This window comes from Danio rerio, chromosome 19, assembly GCF_049306965.1.
Source record: "Danio rerio strain Tuebingen ecotype United States chromosome 19, GRCz12tu, whole genome shotgun sequence".
Lineage (NCBI taxonomy): Eukaryota > Metazoa > Chordata > Actinopteri > Cypriniformes > Danionidae > Danio > Danio rerio.
In genome coordinates, this window is record NC_133194.1 from 41288583 (window position 1) to 41310818 (window position 22236).

Sequence of the window (22236 nt, forward strand, 5' to 3'; positions counted from 1 at the left end):
AAAAATCATTTGGGAAAATACAGAAGTCAAAATTATTAGCCTCCTTTGAATTTGTATTTCTTTTAAAAATATTTCCCAGATTTTGTTTAACAGAGCAAGGATATGGCTGATAAGCACAGTATGCCTGAAAATATTTTTTCTTCTGGAAAAATTCTTATTAGTTTTATTTCGGCTAGAATAAAAGCAGTTTTTAATTTTTTTAAAACTCATTTTAAGGACAAAATTATTAGACCCTTTAAGCTTTTATTTCTTCAATAGTCTACAGAACAAACCATTGTTATGGTTTAATAACTTGCCCAATTACCTGCCTAGTTAACCTATAAACCTAGTTAAGCTTTTAAATGTCACTTGAAGCTGTATAAAAGTGTCTTAAAAAATATCTAATAAAATATTATGTACTGTTATCATTGCAAAGATAATACACATCAGTTATTAAAAATGACTTATTGAAACTATTATGTTTATAAATGTGTTGGAAAAAATCTTAAACAGAATAGTTAAATAGAAATAGGGGGAAAAAAATAGGGGGGCTAATAATTCTGGAGGGCTAATAATTTGGACTTCAACTGTATGTGTATATATATATATATATATATATATATATATATATATATATATATATATATATATATATATATATATATACATACATATACACACACACACACACACAAACACACACACATATATACATACATACATACAGTTGAAGTCTTTTTCACAGTATTTTCTTCAGGAGAAGGTCTATTTCAGTTTTATTTCAGCTAGAATAAAAGTAGGTTTTAATTTTTAAAGGTCAACATTATTATTCCTTTTAAGCAATAACATTTCTCTAATTAATGTAACTTGCCTAATTAACCAAGTTAAGCCTTTAAATTGTTAAAAAATATCTAGTAGGGAAGAGCGGGACAAAAGTACCATTTTTCAATGGAGAAATTTTACATTTTTCAACACCATTTTTTTGCAGCTCCGTCAAGAGTTGCATGATGAATGTGCTGTTATAGCCTGAAAAGTAAATGCCAGATCTTCAAGAAAATCACTTTGTTACTTTTGTTCTGTCTTACTTTCGTCCCCGCGCTCTCCTAAACTGTTATGTACTGTCATCATGGCAAAGAAAAAAAAAGAAGTTATAAGAAATTAGTTTTTGAAACTATTAGCAGATAGCAAAGAATTCTGGCCCAGATTTGGCATAAATCTTGCACAGCAGGCATTCATCCAGCACTGGCGTACAGCTTGTGGTCTTTAAGGTGGCGCACAATACTTGGACCAGAAGTAAAAATGTAGTATTTGGCCTAGATGTTAATAATAATTGGCCATGTAAGTTTGGCCTATCTTGGCCCACATTTAAATAAAATTTTATTATATAAAAAAAAAAAAGACTAACAAACTATAAAAAAAAAACCCTCTACCAATCAGGTTGCTTTGAGAAAAAGCACACCCATAGCATGCCTAAAGCGCAATGATTCATGGGTTTATAAATTTCATTGCAGTCATGACACATCAACATATCTGGCCCAGTTCAGTCTTAGTTATGGGATAATAACTTGGTTTAGACTTGGACCAGATACAGTAAATGTTTGGCTCTTGCCTGGTAGCCAGACTTGTGGGCCAGACAAATACTGATGGTGTGGGCCAGAGATATTTTGCTATACAGCATGTGGGTTGTGTTTAGGAATGTGTTGAAAAAATATTTCCATTAAACAGAAATTGGGGGAAAATATACAGGGGGGGCTAATAATTCTGACTCCGGCAGTATATCCCTTCTGCAGGAGAATAAACAGAGCTGGATTCAGGCTTCCCAGAGACAGAAAAGAATGACAGATAGAGAGAGAATTGGCAGTCGAGACATGACGCTATCAAGGTTGATTCTCCAGCCGTTCCAAATCGGACAGATTGTTCCAAATGTGGATTAAGCCATGGACACAATGTGCCCGGCTGTATCCCATTCGGAAGAAAGTAGATGGTAATAAAAGTTTGCTCAATCTTACACCACAAGTGAAGGACACGCTCTAGTGCTCCTTAATGTTGTACGCTGGAGTATGGCGCTGGCACATCGATGTGGGAGAGCATCACTTACTCCGATAGGAAAATCCAGCCAGTGTCACTGGAGGTAAAGAATGCAATAGATCTCAGCGAAAAACAAATCTAGAAAAATTTATCACAGGGATGAGAGTGAACTACTTGTGATTCTGGGTGTCGCGCTGGAGAAGTAATATCAATAGTCAGCCATGAAGAAAAACGAATAAAGTAGGAGGGGATGTTAAAACTATGACTATACAAGAGGAATTGTCCATCAGCACCCATTAGCTGCGGGAGATGGATATTGCCAGGGAGAGAAGCTGATATGACAGAGGGGTTGATTTCATTCGGTCACTTCTAAACATGAGTGATGACAGCTGCAGACGCATTGGCATTCCTGCAGAGGCAGGGACAGATTCATTAACACCAAATAATGTTTCTTTGTGATAACTTGCTTGGGTAATTTTAAGGTTGTGTTAAATGACCCAGTGAAAGAAAGATGTATTAATATACAAATGCTATGGAAAAAGTATATAACCACTTGCGCGTATACACACACACACACACACACTCAGGTTGAACATCAAGATGTCGTAATCTGTATGTATATGATTAAAGTTAAAATTATTAGCTATCCTTTGAATTTTTTAAAACTATTTTTCAAATATTTCCCAAGTGCTGTTTAACAATAAAGACAGGAATTTTCCACAGTATTTGCTATATAAACATTTTTATATATAATTTTTTTTCTTCTTTAGAAAGTCTTCTTTTAGTTTGGCTGGAATAAAAGCAGTTTTTAATTCTTAATAAAACAATTTTAGACTCAATATTATTAGCCCTCTTACCTTGCCTATAGCTAACATAATACTCTAGTTAAAGCTGCGGTCACACTGGACTTTTCTCCCTATAGACTTCCATTCATATGCACACCAATGCCTCAGACCAGAAGCGCAAGTTCGTGCGTCATGTTTCACAGTTCACTGCGTTGCAAAGTTCAAGCTTGGTGAACTCTGACCTGTGAAATCGCATCACTTGACTGCGTGAGACCAATCGAGGGTCAAAACATGACCACTCCGGACAGAAATTTTAAACTTTTTAAAATGTCTAATCATGTTTAATCCCGCCCCTTTTACACAGCGCCGTACAACAGAATTTCGCAAGCTCAAACTCTTGTGTGACCACAGCTTCAGTCTTTAAATTTTACTTTAAGATTAATAATAGTGTCATACAAAATAAGCAATCATGGCAAAGACAAAATAAATAAATTATTAGAAATTAATTAGTAAAACTTAGAAATTAGTACACTTAAAAATGAGTAAAAAAATATATTTTTTAAAAGGTCTCTCCGTTAAGGAACTTAGCAGTTGGGAAAAAAACAGAAATTCACAGGAGGGCTAATAATGTTCAATCGTAATAACTTCAATCGTATATATGAAAAGTCATAATAAAATAGTTTTGTAAAAAAATAATTTAAATGTATAACATTAAAGGTTCAGTTTGTAGAATTGACAGCTAGTAGTTACGATCAGGTATTTTAGTCCGAATTCAAAAAATATTGGCAATGTCAACAAGAGTGAGCAAGTCTGACAGTCCAGCCTGATCTCACGAGGAAACGTAAGTATTTTACATTTTGACAGTTTAGTGGCTAGTTCAGTCATACGAAAATTTACGATTTTTAAAAGGAGACGTGGCACCCAACCGCACCCCTTTTGCCAACCTCCATTGGGTGATAAGCAAATCGTACTAAATTGTATGAACTAGATCGTACGAATTTATACGAATTGGCCACTATATCAAAAAGTTTCGAATTGCCGTGAGGTTATATTGGACAGTCAGACCTTACAATGTAAGCTGCTCAGCTAATGTTTATATTTGCACAAATTAAACCTCCCTCATGTGGATTTTTATAACTCTTAATCTGCGTCTCATTTCAGAGGCTGCTACTGTCCCCTGGAGGTCACTTTTTTTTTGCCAACACCTGCATATACAGTTGAAGTCAGAATTATATATTTTCCAAATGATGTTTAACAGGGCAAGGACATTTTCACAGCATGTCTGATAATATTTTTTTCTTCCGGTGAAAGTCTTATTTGTTTTATTTCGGCAACAATAAAAGCAGCTATAAATTTTTTAAAGGCCCTTTTAAGGACAAAATTATTAACCCCTTTAAACTACTTTTTTTTCGGCTGTCTACAGAACAAACCATTGTTATACAATAACTTGCCTAATTACTCTAATCTGTCAAGTTCACCTAAATGACCTAGTTAAGCCTTTAAATGTCACTTTAAGCTGCAGTGTTTTCAAAAATATCTAGTAAAATATTATTTATTGTCATCATGGCAAAGATAAAAGAAATCAGTTATTAGAAATGAGTTATTACACTATTATGTTTAGAAATGTGTTGAAAAACAATCTCTCCGTTCAAAAGAAATTGGGGAAAAAAATAAACAGGGGGGCTATTAATTCTGACTTCAACTGTATTGAGACAGCCTTCATGACTAAAATAATATATGCTGTGTTTTCAGCCAAGGCAACCCAGGATGCTGAAATATAAATGGGTAATTGGGGTTACACAAACCAAAACAAAGATGGACCGTCTGACATGCACTTTTTTCAAAGCTGAAAAACTGACTTCATCATTTACATTTAGACATTTAATAGACAATTTTATCAAAAGTGACTTATAATTGAAGATGCATTCAGTGATTCAACAAGAAGAGGAAATACACACAAGAAGTGCTAACTATACTTATATAATGCATGCTTTTTTGCATATTTGTAATGGTGCCTTGAATTTTCCCGGATGTTGGTAACAGCCATAGAAATACATATATGCAAAGAAAACAAATCTAATTAGTTTACAAATTAAGTTATGCATAATAAAATGAAATGACACTGGGGAAAAAAGTATTGAACACATGAAGAAAGAGAGGTGTAGAAAGGCAGTAAAAGCCCAGACAGCAGTTGAAATCTCTCAGTAGTTCCTCAGCAACCCTCTGCCCTCCCTCATTGTAAATGAATATTAGCTGCTTCAGTCCAACATCTACATTAGCAGGGTAAGGAAGATAAAACCAGAGTGGACATTTCAGCAAGAGAATGATCCAAAACACAGCCAAGGAAACTCTCGAATGCTCTCAGAGAAAGAAACTGACTTACCTGACTCTGTTACCTGACTTAAAATCCAACAGAAAATACAAACTAAAGATCAGATTTGATAGACGAGACTCACAGAACCATCAAGATTTTTACACTCTGTTGAAGTCTGTGAAAAACTCACACCTGAGCAATTCATGTCACTTCATTCTCTATACGAGAGGCATCTTTAAGCTGTCATCCACAAAAACATACTTTTATATAAAGTATGAAATATGTTTCAGTTGTTCAGTACTTTCCCCTTCTGTCATTTGATTATTACACATAACTCATTTTTTAGATTTATTTAGTTTTGTTTTATTTTTATGATGTAATGTTTTTTTTTCTTTTACCAAAATCTGGTTCAATTCCACGTTAAAAGCTCCTTTAGAACAATTATTCCCAGGAAAAAAGCATGACATGTTCAATACTTATTTTCCCCGCTGTATGCTTGCATGTTTCTTAAAGGCCATGAAACCCCCTCGTTTCAGCAGGGTGTTTTCACACCTCTACTTTGGAAAAAGTCAGAAAAGTGGGCGTGTCCAGCTCTGTTTAGGGGGGAGTGTCAGAGGAAGAAAAGTGGGATGGTGTGGGAGTGTCTATTTGGGCACGCGAGTTTCAGAGTCAAAATACTTACACACAGTAGAAAGTGATGGTGTTTAACCTACATGGACATCTGTAGTCGAATCATATGCCAAATTATTAAATGGTGGACTTTAACTGCCGTTTGGCTCTTTCATTCAGGGAATTCATTCATGCCCCTCGCGACAAACGAGATATTTGATTCGAGGATCTGCTCTAAGCGTGTATTTTTCATGCAATGTTTGATACCGCACAGCGAATGAGAGAAAAAAAAAACAGCATTTCCCGGAAACTTAGATGCACACGGCAAGTAGTGTCAGAAAGCCGCGTGTGTTATTCCGGTCACTAAATGCAGGAAAAACCCTACACAAGGTTAAAGTTTGGTTGTGGTGCTAACATGTTTACACTCGGTGCAATAGTTTGTTAGATACGAACAAACTGAATAAACAAAGAGCACTGGTCGCTCACTTACCAAATCTGTAGAGACAGGACAATCACCAGCAAGTAGAGCCGCGTCTTTATGAAGAGAATACTACAAGCGAATCCGGATGTCAGCGTTTGCAGATGAGAACAGCTCTCAGGTAAACAATGTTCCTCCTTAGACATGTAAGTTATTGTTGTCGAGCGTCGCGTACACTGTAATCCACACGTGACTGAGCTCTCACAGAGAGAAAATGAAAACGAAACCTAACGGCAGCAAACTATAAAAGCAACACTTCACGCTTGTTTTGCCAACACAACGTGGCGTCTCTGCCGTCTAAACACTGTGCCAGTAATGAATATTAATGAAGTTGCACAATAGAGCGCGCTGATTGGTTTGAACCAAGCCTTACTCATGCATTAATGCATCACACTGTAAGACGTAATAAGACACACTCTGGCACAGACGCCCAGTCTGCACGCTGGAATACACGCTATTATGTCATGACCGTGACGCAGCTTCAAAAATTTGTTTCAAACCGGAAGTACGAATTTGCTTGAAATAACGCAAAAACAACCAATTTACACTTTTTAGTGAAATATAGTCCTAATAGTGTTTTTAGCAGTGTGGGACACATATACGACTGTCAACAGCTCAAAAAATGTGTTTTGGTGTTTCGTGACCCTTTAAATATTTGCAAGCCTATAATGGTGTTCAAAACTGACACAGAGCACCCTTGCAAGAGAACAAAATGTGTACATAAAAACTATCTGGCATAAAAATTGGCTGAGCATAAATGAATATATCTCAGCTGAATGTTTTTACTTCGAGACTACACCATTGCAATTGATGTTAAGTAATTAAAACATAAGATACGGCCCAGTACCTGCTTAACATCTCCTGTGTTTAATCAGTTTTTAATCAGGCACTTGTTTTAGCAAGAAGTGAAAAAGTTATTCACACAGCGGGATTAAAAGACAGCAGTTCGTTTTCCATAATTGTTATGACAACTCTCTTTTGCAGCAGCTAATGCACTGGCATCGCTAAAGTAGATGATTTGGTTTTCGCAAAAAAAAAGACCAAGTACTTTTCACTTAAAAGCTGAAGAAGATCTGATATGGCTGACCTGGACGACACCAAACCCCTGTCTTGTTTGTGTATGGAGTGTGTGTTTGTGCTTTGTATCCTTGTGACTACTGAAGTGGAACGGTAGTGAATAAGAAAAGAGAAAGGTCACTCGCAGCCTCTCTGTAGAGCTTCTAACTCTCACTCTCTGAACGACTGTGAGTGATGTGTTCGCCCCGGCCCACTGACCATGGCCAAACAACATGAACATACTCACACATTCAAACACACACACATATGCTGTTTTGAACTCATGGTCCCACTTTTTTTTTGGGTGGCCTTAACTACTATGTACTTACATCAGAAAGTAAATACAATGTAATTACTGTGTTCATAATGAATTGTAGAAGACTACTGGTGCTCTTGAGGTGGGATATGGGAAGGGGTTAGGGACAGGTTTGGTGGTATTGGTAGTTTTAAGGGTGGGTTGAGGTGTAAGGGATGATCAAAATAATGGAAAAAGGCAAGGGTAAGTAAATGTATTTTTGTTTGAACTATCTCTTTAAGGCATATTGGTATTTTCTTGTATACAGTATTCATGTTGTCATCTACATGGTAGCAGCTCAATGCATTGCCAATACTGAAGGCTATCTCTAGCAGGAAAATTACACAGTATACACAGTGCATCCCTAAAATATCCATAGCGCTTGACTTTTTTCACATTTTTTATGTTACAGCCTTATTCCAAAATGGATTAAATTAATTTATTTCCTCACAATTCTACACACAATACCCCATAATTACAATGTGAAAAAATATATATTTTTAAATTGTTGCAAATTTATTACAAAAAAAAAAAAAAAAAAACATGTACAGAAGTATTGACAGCCTTTGCTGTGAAGCTCTAAACTGAGCTCAGGTACATTCTGTTTCCACTGATCATTTTTGAGATATTTCAGCAGCTTCATTGGAGTTCACCTGTGGTAAATTCAGTTTATTGTACGTGATTTGAAAAGGCATACACCTGTCTATATAAGATCCCAGGGTTGACAGTGCATGTTAAAGCACAAACCAAGCATAAGGACAAAGGAATTGTCTGTAGACCTTCAAGACAGGATCGTCTCGAGGCACAAGACTAGGGAAGGTTACAGAAACATTTCTGCTGCTTTGAAAGTTACATTGATCACAGTGGCCTCCATCATCTGTAAGTGGAAGATGTTTGGAACCACCAGGACTCTTCCTAGAGCTGGCCGGCAATCTAAGCTGAGTGATCTGGGGAGAAAGGCCTTATTCAAGGAAGTGATCAATAGCCCGATGGTCACTCTGTCTAAGCTCCAGCGTTCCTCTGTGGAGAGAGGAGAACCTTACAGGAGGACAACCATCTGTGCAGCAATCCACCAATCAGGCCTGTATGGTAGAGTGGCCAAACGGTAGCCAATCCCTGCCTGGAATTTGCCAAAAGGCATCTGAAGGACTTTCAGACCATAAGAAACAAAATCTCTGGACTGATCAGACTAAAATTGAACTCTTTGGAGTGAATGCCAGGCGTTATGTTTTAAGAAAACCAGGCACTGCTCATCACCAGGCTAATACCATCCCTACAGTGAAGCATGGTGGTGGCAGCATCATGCTGTGGGGATGTTTTTCAGCAGCAGGAACTGGAAGACTAGTCAGAATAGAGGTAAAGATGAATGCAGCAATGTACAGAGACATCCTGAATGACAACCTGCTTCAAAGAGTTTTTGATCTCAGACTGTGGCAAAGGTTCATCTAACAGCAGGACAATGACCCAAAGCACACTGGCAAAATATCAATGGAGTGGCTTCACAACAACTCGTTGAATGTTCTTGAGTGGCCCAGCCAGAGCCCAGATGTAAATCCTGTTGAACATCTCTAGAGAGATCTGAAAATGACCGTAGCTTCCCTGACAAAACTTGAGAGGTACTGCAAAGAGTTGTATATATATATATATATATATATATATATATATATATATATATATATATATATATATGTATGTATATTCCTTACGCTTTCTCATAAGCCTTGTCAAGAACAATGACAGACATAGGCAGAGGGAAATTTTCCAGTTTTCCATCCCTTTTTTTCACACCGACAGCCACTGTCAACTGTTGTGTGAGGATCTGTTGGCATTGTGCTCTTGCTTATGTAATGACTATAGTGACTCTTCTATATATTCTGCACATTGAATACACTGTCAACACAAACTGATGCAACTTCACTTTTATCATGACCATGTGGACAGTCTGTTCTAAAGATTTGTTTTAAAAAAAGTAAGAAAAAAGTGTTGATGTGCAGGTGCAGGGTGATCTAATAAAGCCTGCACTGTCAGAAATATCCATAAATTAGCAGTTTTTCGTACTTTGTGATTGTTTTCATTTTGAAAGTACCTTAAAGCTGAAAAGATATTTCATAAAGTGCTAAGTATTTCTTTCTGAAAACTTTTTATATTAGGCCATGCCCAAAATATGTGAAAATAGTTAAGGTCCTGTGATCCGCTTTGCTTCCATAAATTCCCAAAATTTTGGAGTCAGGACAAAACAAATAATACTTCTCCAGCAAAATTCTCTCCAATACAAAGAACGGGAAGTAGCCCATTGTAATTTACATTTAAATAGCCACTTTTATCTACAATAAATCTTTTCAATTACTCTCAACTGAGTGTCCACGTCTGTGAGATCTGCTTCCTTCATGTCTGTCACTGTGCTGTTTATATGATGCAGCAGGAGATGGAGACACACATTACATTATAGAGAGAGATTTCTGTGGCTCTGACAGGCACATGGGAACAGTGGGCGGGGAGAACAATGTTGTTTTATAACAGTGATTTGTTCTGTTGACAGTAAAAAAAATGCTAATAATATTAACTAAAGGGCTAATATTATTAACATTTAAATGATTTAAAAATTTTTTTTATTGTAGCTGAGATAAAACAAATAAGATTTAAAAAAAAAGAATAAATTAATTAATTCATTCATTCATTCTCTTGTCGGCTTAGTCCCTTTATTAATCCGAGGTTGCCACAGCGGAATGAACCGCCAACTTATCCAGCAAGTTTTTACGCAGCGGATGCCCTTCCAGCCGCAACCCATCTCTGGGAAACATCCACACACACATTCACACACACTCATACTCATACACTATGGACAATTTAGCCTACCCAGTTAACCTGTACCCCCTGTCTTTGGACTGTGGGGGAAACCGGAGCACTCGGAAGAAACCCATGCAGAAACTGAGCATGCAAACTCCACACAGAAACACCAACTGAGCTGAGGCTCAAACCAGCGACCTTCTTGCGGTGAGGTGACAGCACTACCTACTGCGCCACTGCTTCACCCTAAGAAGAATAAATATTATAGGAAATACTGTGAAAAATTCCTTGCTCTGTTAATCATTGTTTTAGGAAAATTTCACAGCTTATAATTGTGACTTAAACTGTAAATTGAATTGTACAAATTCAAACAAATTATTTCTGACAATACGCAAAATATATTTCTTCATAAGATTTTGCTGAAAGAAAAAAAAACATTAATTCTCCATTAAACTAAAGTATAACATTTGATCTGCCAAACCAAATGGAGCAAATCAATAACCACAGTCTCACTGTTTCAGTGCGAGCAAGAAATGAGCATCCCAATTGAACATAGCACAAGGTGATGATCTGCTTCAAGACCGTTATATCCATAAAACTCATAACAAAGGGCAGATCTCAATCAAGCGTGTCCAGACAATCATATATGATAGCGCATAACGGCATCTCATTTCATAATTAAAAGGCCATTTTTTCCTTATCTTCACGACTTTTGGGATGAAAAGAAGCACTCTGGTCTCAATCAGGGGAATGGCACTTGATGAGCAGCGATACTTTGTCTGCGGATGAAACCGTGAAGCTGCATTAGAGAGGCCATGTTCATTATCATTAGAGTCTCGCACCGCTGTGGTCTGCTTTGCTCTAGTTCCCCCTGTCCGCAAAAGCAATTCAGTCCCCCCCGTATCTGAGCCGTACTAGAACAAAAGAGGCAATCAGGAGAGAGGAGAAGAAAAGCCCAATTTTCTCTTGGCTAATTAAAGTAAAGGAAGACAAGATGAAGGGCAGTGCCCCCCGGCATCCCTGTGCAAACTGAAGGACCCTTAAAGGCTGCTCTTTTATGTGTCTGGAAATTGGGTACCGCTTTTTTCTATGACAGATCTCCAAAGAGAAGGAAAGAAAGGGAGAGGATTTGGAAGACGAAGGAGGTGTTCGTTTTTATAGTGAGATCTTCTACATCTATACATTACAGAAGGATGTAAAAACAATTAGAAGAGTGAACCGTGAAGATATTAAGGTCCGAAAGCAAACCTTTGATTGTATAAATGTTTTGAGTTGAAATTATATGCTATACAGTTATGAGTTTTTTTTTTAAAGGTAGAATTTGTACAAAACCAAATCTGTTTGTTTGATCGGTGAAAAAGTGCAAAGATTTTATTAATTTATCCATGTAAATAGTTTTGTCAAGTTTTAAAGGGAACCCATGATGAAAAGCATCTTTTGAAAGCTGTTTGGACAGAACTGTGTGCAGGTATAGTGTGTTAACAGTCATATTGGAGAGATATAAACACAATAACTCTTTTTACTCTTTAAATTTCCTGACGTAAAAAAATAGGATCAAAATACCTCCTATTTTGAGGCCCACTGCAACGTAACGTGGGAGTTTTTTATTAACATGTCTCTGTAGTAATCATATCCTATAGACAGGATGTGCGCAAAGCAACAGGGATTAAGGGTGCTTTCACACTAGCACTTTTGGTCCGCACCTGGGTTCGTTTGACGTCATAGTTCGGTACGTTTAGCTAGTGTGAACGTGTCTTCTGAACTCGGGTGCGCACCCGTGAACCGTACCCGAGTCCGCCTGAAAGAGTACCCGAGTCCGCCTGAACTCTGGTACGGATCACTTCTGATGTGAATGCAATAGTACCAAATCACGGAAGTGAACTGCCAACTGTATAACAAACTATCGTTTTCATAACATTCGTTCGTCTTTGTGTGTGTGTGTGTGTGTGTGTTACGTTTCGTACCTTGGTGACACGTGCGGGACTGAGCCAGGGCAAACACAGTAATACACAGTGATGTCTGCTTGTCTCCTCCAAAAACAGCTTCTGCAGACGCTGTGTGATTTTCTGAATGTTTCTGAACGAGTCGCTTTCTGTATGTCTGAAACCAAAAGCTTCAGTTAAAGCAGAATGACCGCGATGTGCGGAAGTCTTTCCATTTCGGCGCTTCCTTTTGTGACGGTCACCTAGCAACGGCCGTAAACAAAACAGCAGCTCGATGACGCAAGCGTACCGGGGTTCAGAAGGAAAAAAGACAGTGTGAACACAAACCAACCGAGGAGGTGGCAGGGGGACACAATCGAACTTGGGTACGGTCCAGGCAAATGAACCAAGTGTGAAAGCACCCTAAAAGATCTGTTCAGCTTTCTGTGATTATCAATCATCATCAAATGTGATCAAGAATCAGTTTTACAAGTTTAAAATGTTCAAAACAGTGCATGTATGTAATAAATACTGTAAAATCGCTACGTAATTCATCACTACAGCCACATGTCAGTACAGTCATTAAAGAATATGCTTTAATTCCAGTTTGTTTATTTTGTACATAACAGATATTCATACAGCAGTGGATATTAACGTGTATCTTGTCACATTTGCTGTGCAAGAACAACGCAAAGTTAAACGTAAGCGATGTGTGTGTGTGTGACTTTTTAATGACATTGTGTGCGACTCATCATTGCAGAAAGGCTTGGATTCACTTCACATTAAATAATCATTGGGAAAGTTCTTACTGTGGTATTTCTCACAAATGTTACGTGAGGTCTGCTTACTTCATGTCTGTCACTGTGCTGTTTATCTGAAGCGGCAGGAGATGGAGACACACATCAGAGCCATAGGGAGAGATCTCGTGGCTCTGACAGGCACGTGGGTATGGTGGGTGGGGAGAAGCAGCTCATTTGCATTAAGGGGCAGGCAACAAACAGCAAATTCAGAGCTGAAAATTCTAATAATCAAAAAGGTATAATATATAATATGATTGATATTTTGAGCTGAAACTTTACAGACACATTCTGGAGACAAAAATAACTTATATTACATTTTATTATATAAAGGGGTAAAATAGGTGCCCTGTAAGTAAAAACCGCTAAATTTGTTGTTTGTTCATGAGAAACAAAACCAAATTAGTACTCTTATCCTAATTTATCTTATTTAGCCAAAGCTATAATTTTTTTTAGTATTTTTTTCCAGCTGAAATATCTGAACATTCTCTTATTATCAAAGATACAATTATTTAAAATACAAATTACAAATAAAAAAACGAAGAGTTTAAGCTTAAAAAAAGTGGCTGGAAAGGGATCCGCTGTGTAAAATATACACCTGAATAGTTGGCGGTTTGTTCCACTGTGGTGACCCCTGGTAAATAGGCGACTAAGCTGAAGGAAAATTGATAAATGACTGTTGTCCTTGTTTTGGAGGAAACTAGTTGTACTGTAGATAAACTTACAAACACTAGAAAAGGAAACTTTAACTTTGATTTCAGGGGGACTTAAAAATCTGTCTCCAGTATTGATGGAATAAATATGTGTGGTTCATCTTTTGAGGATGGAGTCTGCAGCTTCCTTCCCAGAAAACAAGGCGACAGCTCTGTGTCTGTGAGAGCAGATAATGTCGGTGATAGTGTGGGCTCTGCCAGTCGCCATGGAAATCAGAACCGTTTCTCTGCTCTAACATTAAATATAATAAGTCAGCATTTTCACAAATGTCTTGTAAGACAGAACATCTTTAAAAACATTAAGTCTCTATACAGCTTCCAGTTAATTGAACACAGAGGTGAATGTATAGAAAAAAAAAAAGATAGTTCGATGTTCAAAAATACATATTTAAAATGTATATTTGTTACATATTAACTTGTTGAACATGTATGCGTAAAAGACAAAAGTTCTAAAGGATCTAAATGATGTGTAGTACGTGATTTATTGCTACAAAATCTGATTTGTATGCTAGAATATGTAAATATTAAGCATGCTAAGTTTATTCCTCTTGGTCTTGTTTTACTTAGCCTTGTTTTTTAGTTTTGGTGTGTTTTTTGCTTTTGTTTACACATATACACTCACCGGCCACTTTATTAGGTACACGTCCAACTGCACATTAACGCAAATTTCTAATCAGCTAATCACATGGCAGCAACTCATGACAAGGGCTGTTTCTCAATTCCAAGAATGCAGAGAACGGACTTGCGTTCCTGTGGAGACCGGTCTTGCCAGGTGTCCTCGAAAGAATGAACTCGGGAGACCACGAGAACAGAGAACGCGTCCTGTGAGAAATGAGATGCTGCGTTCTTCCTGATGGTCACATGACCTTCACATGTTTTTAATTGAAAATTATTTAAACATTACAGCCTTCATACAACGATTTACTGTTCTTCCCCTTTTCAAAATATATACTGTGAATAAAAACCTACTAAATATGCGTTGCACAATATAAATAAAACTGATTTTTACACAAATTTCAGCAAACACCCTTAATGTGTTTATGCCTTTATAAAGATGTACATGGTAATGTTTATGTTCACCGCTTCATTTAGGGAAACTCAGATGAATAATTTACATCTCTTAATTTTAATAATAAATCTACATAAAACGTAGCACTTCCCACCTCCAGTCACAATGACTTCTGGGACTTCTAGAGCAAGTTTGGGGCTCAAGTCTGCATCCGTATGTCCTCGATATCAAGAGCACATCTGGGAAATTTCACGCATCCTCTGTTCTTGCGGTCTTGAATATTGGAACTGAACTTTGGCAGCTGCTGATGATGTTACACGAGAACACAAGGACACAAGACCGCTGAAGAACGCATATTGAGAAACAGCCATGGTCAAGACGATGTGCTGTAGTTCAAACCAAGCTTCAAAATAGGGAAGAAAAGTGATTTAAGTGACTTTGAATGTGGCATGGTTGTTGGTGCTATACATACTGCTCTGAGTATTTCAGCAAATACTGATCTACTGGGATTTTCATGTACAACCATCTGTAATGTTTACAGAGAATGGTCAGAAAAAGAGAAAATTTTCAGTGAGCAACAATTCTGTTGATGCAAATGCCATGCTGATGCCAGAGGTCAGAGGAGATTGGCTAGACTGGTTTGAGCTGATAGAAAAGGCAACTGTAACTCAAATAACCACTCGTTACAACTGAGGAATGCAGACGAGCATCTCTGAATGCACAACACGTCCAAACTTGAGACGGCTGGGCTACAGCAGCAGAAAAAACACCAGGTGCCGCTCCTGTCAGCTAAGAACAGGAAGCGGAGGCTAAAATTTGCACAGGCTCACCAAAATTGGACAATAGAAGATTGGAAAAACGTTGCCCGGTCTGACGGGTCTTGATTTCTGCTGTGACATTCGGATGATAGGGTCAGAATTTGGCTCTAACAACATGAAAGCATGAATCCATCCAGCCTTATATCAACGTTTTAGGCTGGTGGTGGTGTAATGGTGTATATTTTTTAGTGTAATGGGGATATTTTCTTGGCACACTTCGGGCCTATTAGTACCAGTTGAGCATTGTGTCAATGCCACAGCCTGCCTGAGTATAGTTGCTGACCATGTCCATCTCTTTATGACCACAGTGTACCCATCTTCTGATGGCAACATCCAGCAGGATAACACGCCATGTCATGAAGCGTTTGAACACGACAATAAATTCAAGGTACTCAAATGGCCTCCACAGTCACCAGATCTCAATGCAATAGAGCACCTTTGGGACGTGGTGGAACGGGAGATTTGCATCATGGATGTGCAGCCGACAAATCTGCAGCAACTGTGTGATGCTATCATGTCAATATGGACCAAAATCTCTCAGGAATGTTTCTAGTACCTTGCTGAATCTATGCCATGAAGAATTAAGGCAGTTCTGACGGCAAAAGGATGTACAACCCGGTAGCAGTAAGGTGTACCTAATAAAGTGGCCGTTAGAAGTTTACAGTACTTGAAAAGCCATTATGACATTAAACAGTGAGTTCAGAAACAAATTAACCAAAGGGCAATACAATTATTTTTTCTGACCCTATAGGCAGATATTTTGTCTTATTATAAGTGTAAAGTCAAAAACTTTATGTATCTTTTTTTTTTCAGACAACACAGCTTAACACATTTAGCTAACAAAGGAAATTGGAAGCATAATAGGAGATAAGGACACCAGACAGTGCAGCTTGAACCAGTCAGACAAATTAATAGTATGGACAGCAATGTCGTGACAAAGAAAGATGGAGGGAAGAAAGAAGAGGGAAGCAGAGGGCAAAAGCAGCAGGAGAGAGCAGGAGAAAAGGGCAAAAGCAGTGGATGGATGGGGCTGGATCTGCACAAAAGTGTGATGCTGAGTTTGGCTGGCTTACAGACCCTCTCCATAATTCATCTGAGTTCTCTTGCTGGCTGAGCCTACAGGCTGTCTGCCACTCAACCCAGAGCTTCTTTTAATTAATGCGAGGTGGGGACTCAGAAATCCCACAAACCCGCTCTGTTCCTCGGTTTCTCCTGGATAAGCCTTTAAGGGCTCCGTCTTTTGTCAGCTATTTTCCTAAGACGGTCTGTTTTAATGTCTTTGAGTGATAATGATGATCTGTGTGGGGCACCCAGGGTGTGTGTTTCGTGTTCATGCAAGCATACTTTATAAATGTCCGTTCTTCTTATCATGAACAATTAAACGCAATTAAACATCCATTTCAAGACCCGATTAAATGCAAATTAGTGGCTTTTAGTTCATGTCCATTAGGTTTGAGGTCATCAATGCTACAGTTCAAAAGTTTGCTGTCAGTAAGATTTAGGCTTTTTTGAGGACGTTTATATTTCTATCCTAATACTTTTAGTTAAATTAATCAAAAGTGACATTAAAGATACAGAAGCATGTAAAAAAGAAAAATAAATAAATAAATAAAAAAACTACATTTTGCGGGAAAGCAGTGTACCAGAGCTTGATTTGCTTTGCCATCATCATGTGATCAGTGACGTCTGGGGTGACATTTTCGCCTATATCCACGTGACTGCTTCAAATTTTAATTCAAAGGTTTAAACACCCTCGTGGGTTAGTTAGGTGTATGGTAAGAGATTAGGCGTCAATTACATACATTTCTACTGTTTCAAAGCACTACACCAGTCTCACGCACCAGTAATTCAACTGAAGCACAATAGTAATTTATAGTAAAAAGCTTTTGTACCATACTAAAGTGTATTATTTACAACTTGTTTTAAAGAAGGCCACTGCATATTGTAGTATAGTGTGTAACAGAAACCAGCTGACGAGTGCATCCTGAAAGCTCCACTCTCATAGCCTCAACCTTAAGCTGCCTTTCCACTGCTCACGACAAATGACAAGCGACTAGGGATGTTACGGTATCAGAATTTCACGGTACGCTAATACCTAGGTATGAATGGCGCGGTATGGTATTTATTGAATAATTTACAGGAAAAACAAAACTAATGAAAAGACTTGAAAAAGGTGCCAAAAGTGTTTATTTACCTTAGCACTGAACATATCAATGACATACAAATTAGCCATTTATCTGTAAGTTTTGAAACAGGAACTTCAATTTTTCAGTTTTAATAACAAAAAACTATTAAACCATATAAAAAAATAAAGTTTCAATTTTTTTTCAATAGTATTGTTGAAAACTCATCACATTCAACATTCAATTCAAAGCATTGTCTTTCCACCACTTAAGAGGACGAGCCATGAGTGAGATAGAGGTCTCTTTATGGTACAAGTCAATGTCTGCATCAATCTAACAAGTGTGCTGTGTTCTGCAGTCCCCATAGTTTTTAGTCGTATTCCCCGACTTATATTTCACCACAGTCTGGCAGTGCCTGCATACCGTTTTTTTCTTTGTATGTCACCTTTTCTCCTTTTTCGTATCTTTTTAGAAAGAAACCGAAATTCTTCCACACATCAAATTTAAAACCCGCTTTAGGTTCGATCATTTCCAGCTCTTTTTCTTCCCTGCTACTAGCAACACACTCCATTTCCGCATTACTGGATCTGTAGTGACAACAGACCGCAAAGGATGATGGCCCCGCCTGGGCTGATGGGAATTGTAGTTCCTGCTACCTCCCGTTCACTTCATTCGCCTAAGCAAACTTTTCTCAGAAATATAGTTTTATTGAGTCATGTGCCTACGGTAATATTGAAAAAAAATACTATTGCGGTATGACGGTATTTACAATATTGTTACATCCCTACAAGCGACCGATCAGAAGTCATCCATTTCCAATGGAGAGTAGTCTGGGAGTTGAACTTAATTTTAACAGATACATGCTTTTAAAATAGCTCAATAGTTAGGAGAATGGTAAAAAAGGTAAAAAAAAAACAAAAAAAAAAAACTGATGACTAAAGTTTCGTCCCCCCAATCAAATACTCTACGGTGTCCCTATATACCAGCAGCAGCTAACCAACATCATGATGCTTCATAACTCATCAGGGTCAACTCGAGATTGAATCGTGATGAATCGAGATTCGTTTTGAAATCGAACCGTGCCCACAAGAATCGAAATTAAATCATGAGATCATGAGATGAGATCCCACTCCTAATAGGCGGGTGGTTATTCTCCTGGGTAGCCTGCTGAAATATAATGATGGATTCAGAGCTCTGGAATATTGCACCGACCCATTTGACTTGATTGTGTCCAATCAAAGAATCTGGCTGTGGGGCCGTATGATTGGAGCGAATCAGTCAGTCATTAGCCAGGCAATCAGCTCAAATGCCCCCTTTCCCAAGGGAGACCCACAATGGCCGATTTGAGAGGGAGAAAGGAAGGGAAAGAAGGGGAGCAGAAGACAACAGCGCTGTTCAATCACAGCATTAATCTGATTCCTATTTACCTTCTATGTTTCTTTTTTGTTCTCTTTTTCACTCTTTCAAACTGAAATGTGACTGTCTATATACACTCACCGGCCACTTTATTAGGTACACATTACTAGTACCGGGTTGGACCCCCTTTTGCCTTCAGAACTGCCGTAATCCTTTGTCACATAGATTCAACAAGGTACAGGAAATATTCCTCAGAGATTTAGTCCATATTGGCATGATAGCATAACGCAGTTGTAGCAGATTTGTCGGCTGCACATCCAAGGTGCTCTATTGGATTGAGCTCTGGTGACTGTGGAGGCCATTTTTTGTACAGTGAACTCATTGTCATGTTCAAGAAACTAGTCTAAGATGATTCCCGCTTTATAACATGACGTGTTATTGTGCTGGAAGTAGCCATCAGAAGATGGGTACACTGTGGTCATAAAGGGATAGCTGGTCAGCAACAATACTCAAGTAGGCTGTGGCGTTGACAAAATGCTCAATTGGTACTAATGGGCGTTAATTGTGTCAGGAAAATATCGCTTACACCATTGCACCACCACCATCACCAGCCTGAACCGTTGATACAAGGCAGGATGGATCCATGCTTTCATGTTATTGATTCTAAATTCTGACCCCACCATCCGAATGCCGTAGCAGAAATTGGGACTCATCAGACCAGACGTTTTTTCTATTATCCAATTTTGGTGAGCCTTTTTCTCTTTGTTGAACCATTCTCTGTAAACCCTAGAGATGGTTGTGCGTGAAAATCCCAGTGGATCAGCAGTTTCTGAAATGCTTGGACCAGCCTGTCTGGCAATAACAACCATGCCACGTTCAAATTCACTTAAATCACCTTTCTTCCCCTATTCTGATGGTCAGTTCGAACTGCAGCAGATCGTCTTGACCATGTCTACATGTCTAAATGCATTGAATTGCTGCCATGTGATTGGCTGATTGGAAATCTGTGTTAACGAGCAGTTGGACAGGTGTACCTAATAAAGTGTCCGGTGAGTGCAGATGCTCTTTTACCTATTCAATGGACCTCTTCTCTTCTCTTCTCTTCTCTTCTCTTCTCTTCTCTTCTCTTCTCTTCTCTTCTCTTCTCTTCTCTTCTCTTCTCTTCTCCCTCCTGTGATGTATGGCTCCTGTCAGAGGCGGAATCAATGGGATGGTGGTTGTTTTAATTTAGCAGAGCGCTGAGAGGATACTGATACTGGCAGTCAGAGAAGAGGAATGGCAGTGGCCTTTCACCATCTGTTTTTACTTTCCCTCCCTGTTTCGCACATTGATCAACATCCAGCACTTGCAGCGACTGTTTGAGCCCATGTGGTGTAGGTGGCTTTGCACAAACTACAGCCATATTAGCCAATTGACACTGATAATCCGTGTACTTAAACGAAAGATTTTAGGGTAGGGCTTGATGCGGATCCACATTTAGCTTAACAGTTTCTCCTCAGTATTTCACACTAAACCTCTCATCATCGCTTCTATCGTCATCTTGATTAATGTTATTCATATCTATCCATCTATATGTGTCTGTGGGATGCCTGTCTAGAAATGTATCTGTTGGAAATAGTAATGAGAGACAACAGCAGGAATAAAGAGGAGCAATGCCTATATGGTAATTAACAGCAATAGATTTTGCAGTTATACATTTTCTTTCTGACCATCAGAGATATAAGAAGCTCCCTAAATTGGCGGCATTTTCATATGTTTTTTTTTTTTTTTTTAGATACACCTGTTCAACTGCTCTTTAACATAAATATGTTTCAGCCACAGAGTAGCAATGCGATGCATTTAAGATGGGTATACATGGTACAAATACTGATGGTCAAAAGATCATATGGCAATGCAAATGTCATAAGAAAGTTTATGAAAGGAACATCATGATTTTATAACTTGGCAAAATATAAAGCAATTACATGAAATTATACCAAAATCATGGACAGAGGGAGCAATAGCTTTCAGAGCCACTCTCTCTCTCTCTCTCTTTCATTTTATTTCTCTTGTTTAAGAGCTTAATATTGATACAAGCTTCAAATGTTTGCTACACAAGACTAGTCAGACTAGTCACCCTGTGTGTGTGAATTATAAAGCGTAGTCTATGATAAACTGTCATCTCCCGATTGGTCAACAGACTGTTACATACCTCAGAAATTTAGGCCAACTCCCAAAATTTTGTTTAAAAATTATTGGGAGCTTGTGAGCCACTTGGCTTGGCTCATAATAAGTTCCTGTACGATCCATTCCCATACATGAATCAACAATTTACATTTGATTTCTCCTGATGTGAAAAAAATAGTGCATATGAGCTTATTTGACTGCAAAAATAGCCCTGCATGCATGCATGCATGCCACTAGACATGCAGGTATGGTCAAGTACAAACTAAGCATCAGACTGGGAAACTTTGCCATGGTTGTTTGAGATGGGCTGGTTTGAGGATTTCAGAAACTACTGATCTGCTGGAATTGCATATCAATCTCTTGGGTTTTCAGAATAACAGCAGTTTTATGAGTGTAAATGTCTTGTTGGTGTCAGGGGTCAAAGGACAGTTGCCAGAGCAGCAGCAACTCAAATAACCTCCCTTACAACCAATGTCTGCAGAAGAGCATCTCTAAAATCACAATGCATTGAAACTTAAAGTGGCAGAATACTATACTGGTGCCACTCTTGTCAGCTGAGAACAGAAACTAAGGTTTAAACTTTTCACATGATCAACAAAATAACAAACATCAAACCATGGGTGCATATTTCCTTGAATTAGGGATTCAAGCTGCTGCTAGTGGTGGTTAATGATGTGGAAAGATTTCCTGGTACACTTAATACCAGCTGAGCATTGTTTAACCCTCCTGTTGTCTTAAAATTCTGTATACAGCATTTTCCCTTCAGTCCAAAAAATGACCTGCTTTCTCTAAACCTCTAAAAAAGCAGCTAAATTAAATTTCTCACATCTATTTTGCATCAAGAAACAACTTCATTTTCATCACAAACTCTGTGAATATTTAAGTTTTCCCTCTACAGTGCTGTTTTTAACTAAATTAAAGGTCAAGTTATCTAATGCTAAAGGTATCTGCATAAATGTAAATTTTTTTTAGCAAGACAGTATTCATGAAAGTTAAAGCGA